This window comes from Carassius auratus, unplaced genomic scaffold (assembly GCF_003368295.1).
Source record: "Carassius auratus strain Wakin unplaced genomic scaffold, ASM336829v1 scaf_tig00030136, whole genome shotgun sequence".
In the NCBI taxonomy this organism is placed as follows: domain Eukaryota; kingdom Metazoa; phylum Chordata; class Actinopteri; order Cypriniformes; family Cyprinidae; genus Carassius; species Carassius auratus.
In genome coordinates, this window is record NW_020525829.1 from 1627 (window position 1) to 5735 (window position 4109).

The 4109-nt window shown below is 44.0% G+C and overlaps 1 pseudogene; it reads left to right on the top strand.

The window, feature by feature from the left end:
• The first annotated feature begins 721 nt into the window (after positions 1-721).
• On the top strand, positions 722-3221 carry LOC113080031 (complement C1q and tumor necrosis factor-related protein 9B-like; annotated as a pseudogene).
• The last annotated feature ends 888 nt before the right edge of the window (positions 3222-4109 follow it).

Sequence of the window (4109 nt, forward strand, 5' to 3'; positions counted from 1 at the left end):
CCTCATGTATTTTGTGACAAGCTACAGTAGAGGTTTCTGTTTTTAAATGAATCTTTAATATTTTCATAGTGTACATTTTTGGCAAAATGCATGTAAACCAATGAGGGTCAATTTGACCAACAATAAAACCGTTGTACCCAGTTTGTGAACACAATCTAAAGGAGAAACATTTGTACTAACTATCATTAACAAAGATTAATGCATTCCGTAAAAATATACTGTTAATGTTAGTTAATGCATTAATGAATGTTAAAAAATGAGACCCTGAATATGAAATAAACAGCCCAGGCATCACTCTTCAATAAATTCAGTGTGGGGCTACAGCTGTCAAAATAAAAGATTAAAATAACAAATGCACTGGTGCATTATGGGATACTCTTCACAGATCTGTGATAAGATATTCAAGGTGTTACTTGTTACATATTCTGTTGACTGGTTCTTACAGAGAACCGAATCCTCTGTGTTTGTGTGTGTGTGAGATCTGACCTGGATCGGGTCGAAGGCCTGCCGTGTTCCCATGCTTCCCTGTATTATAAATCATCTCCAGAGACGCATCCGCTCTCTCCTGTTACAGTCCTGACGGAGCCACGCCTGCTCTCACACCGCTGTGTCACACACACAAACACAGAAGCTTCCCCTGTTTTCTCTCGACTGTATTATTACTCATGATATTCTGGGCCTAATGAGGTCGCGGAGAATGGAGAGAGAGAAAAAAGTTCAACTCCCAGCGGTCAAATACACACAAACACACTCACGCAGGTGCAGGTATATAAGTGTAGGTCGTCAAGACATCAGAGATTTTTTCACACACTTGACCTGGACTAAAGGAAGAGCGAGATGCTGTATCGCTGGAACATGGTGGGTGATCAATCTGTCCGTCCGGCTTATCTAATTTCCATTAACTGATGAAAATGACATACCGAATAAAAGCAAAAAACAATGCTACACTGTGTTAAATATTAAAATGTTGTCGTTTAGTATTTGTATATTATTATATTTCCTGTATTAAGCTTTATTGGAAAGTGCCAGTTGCTAAATTTCAGTCTGAGAACGCATTATCTTGTAAAACGTACTCCGGTAATTTTTTATTTAAAACAACGACGCAGCTGGAAAGCTTCTAGAACATCCTTGTAATTATCAAGCAATGCATTTAAATCATTCTTGATTTTTCTTGCTGTGACATCATATTTTAAAGCTACTCTGTGATTAGATTCAACTCTATAATTCTGCCTGCAGGACATCGTGAAGGTGTTGGTGTGTTTGTTTTTTGGCCAGTGTGCTTTAATTCCCGGCTACCATGCAGTAGATCTTGGGTTACTGCCCAATGACACCCAGGGACAAACGGGATTTTCGGAGCCTGATTTATCCTATTGTCAGATGATTCTGGAAGCTCCAGTTCCACCCACGGCGGACCAGGTTCCCTGGTTCTGCATCTGCTCCGCTTGCTCCGGAAACCAAGGCCAGAAAGGAGACAGAGGTGACCGTGGACTGCCAGGTACAAATCCACACACAGCATTACCTCACAAATACCTCTGTTTACTATTGTCCAGCGTTTTAATAACTGCATCTGCTACTCACAGGAGTTCCTGGTAGTCAAGGTCCAAGAGGCCTCACTGGGCTTCCCGGCCGTCCAGGATTCACAGGACGTCCTGGCATAAAGGGTGAGACTCAACATAAAGTCAATGCACTGTACTTCACTATGAATGTGTGTGAATCAGTGTTGGGAAAGCTAGTTTGAAAATGGTGCAAGCCCTTTTTGTGAAGTTTCCTGCTTACTACTTGTTTCGGATATACTTCCCAAAAACATTGTAAGCTTAAAGGAACAGTCATCCGTCATCATTTACTCACTTATCAAGTTTCTTTCTTCTGTTAAACACAAGAAAATATATTTTGAAGAATGTTGGTAACCAAATAGTTGCAGGTATCCACTGACTTCCTTAGCAATGAAAGAAATACTATAAAAAGGAATTTGGCTGCTGGAAATTGTCTGGATACCAACATTATTCAAAACAACTAATCCTATATAGGTTTGGAACAACTTGAGGGTGAGTAAATTATTTTTGGATTAACTATCCCTTTAAGTAGATCATTGAGACCATGGTCAGTATGTTATTCTCTAGATCTGGTGTTTAAATCGATTGCGTTAACTGTGGTGGTAATGTAATTCACACACCCACAGGTGAGAAAGGTGACGCAGGAGATAAGGGTGACCTTGGGTACCCTGGAGTTTCAGGGCCAAAGGGAAGCAGGGGATTCAAAGGTCAGTGAATCTCCACTAATGTATTACCATTTACATATACACAATGCCTATTATGGGCCTTGGTGACCATTTTTGTATATGTGCTTCCCAGGTGATAAGGGTGAACCTGGTCTGGAAGGTCCTTCAGGAGAACAGGGTCCAAAGGGAGATGATGGTCAATGCCCAGAAACCTGTGAACCCTTACCTGGTCCGGCAGGTGAACCGGGTCTTCCTGGCCCTGCAGGTGCACGGGGGTTACCTGGGTTGAATGGAGACCCTGGACAAAAAGGGTTGAAGGGCGATCCGGGTCTGGTGGGAGAGCGTGGCCTTCCAGGTGTACCAGGGGAGAAGGGTGACCAAGGTCCACAGGGCCTGTGCAATTGTAAGGATGGGGCTCAAGGAGCCCCGGGTCAAACAGGTGAAAAGGGTGAGAAGGGAAACTTGGGTCCGACAGGGCAGCAGGGTGCAACTGGAACCAGAGGACCTAAGGGTGATCAGGGAGAAATGGGAATGATTGGTATGCCCGGACCTTGCTCACCCATTGTGCAATCTACTTTCTCTGCCGCTTTACTCACCTCCTTTCCTGTACCAAGCCGCCCAGTGCCTTTCAAACGTGTCATCTACAACTTAAACCAGAACTACAACCCTGATAATGGCGTCTACACCGCCCCGGTTAACGGAACCTACGTGTTTAGCTACCATCTGCAGGTGTCCACCCGTATTGCTAAAGGTCGGGACTCTTCCGCAACTTCGAGGCTGTAGTTGAGGACAACTACGCCAGCTAGACATGAACACCGCGTCTCAGCAGGTGGTGCTGAGTCTGAGCCAGGGTGACTGGGTGTGGGTACAGGTGAAAGACACCACCACTAATGGCATGTTCACCGGCTCCGAGTCCAGCAGCACATTCAGCGGGTTTTTGTTGTACCCAGACAGATGTGATGACATGTTTGGAAGAGATTTCATTGATAATCAGTTCCCCTGATAAAGATATTCCATGGGAATCTCCTACTCCCTAAACTGTTACCTACATCCAACATTGTAAACCTTCACCCAAACTTTAACTGAGTCTTAGACCTCCACCCAAACCTCTTAACCTACACCCAACATTCTCAACCCTTCACCCAAACTTTAACTGAGTCCTAGACCTCCACCCTAACCTACTAACCTACACCCAACATTCTCAACCTTCACCCAAACTTTAACTGAGTCTTAGACCACCACCCTAACCTCTTAACCTACACCCAACATTCTCAACCTTCACCCAAACTTTAACTGAGTCTTAGACCTCCACCCTAACCTCTTAACCTAAACCCAACATTCTAAACCTTCACCCAAACTTTAACTGAGTCCTAGACCTCCACCCTAACCTCTTAACCTACACCCAACTTTCTCAACCTTCCCCTAAACTTTAACTGAGTCCTAGACCTCCACCCTAACCTCTTAACCTACACCCAACATTCTCAACCTTCCCCTAAACTTTAACTGAGTCCTAGACCTCCACCCTAACCTCTTAACCTACACACAACATTCTCAACCTTCTCCCAAACTTTCACTGAGTCATATACCTCCATCCTAAACCTCTTAACCTACACACAACATTCTCAATCTTCACCCAAACTTTAACTGACTACTAGACCTCCACCCTAATGTTGACCTACACCCAACATTCTAAAAGTTCACCCAAACTTTAATTGACTCATAGACCTCCACCCTCATGTTAACCTACACCCAACATTCTAAACCTTCACCCAAACTTTAACTGAGTCTTAGACCTCCACCCTAACCTCTTAACCTACACCCAACATTCTAAACCTTCACCCAAAGTTTAACCGAGTCCTAGACCTCCACCCTAACCTCTTAACCTACACCC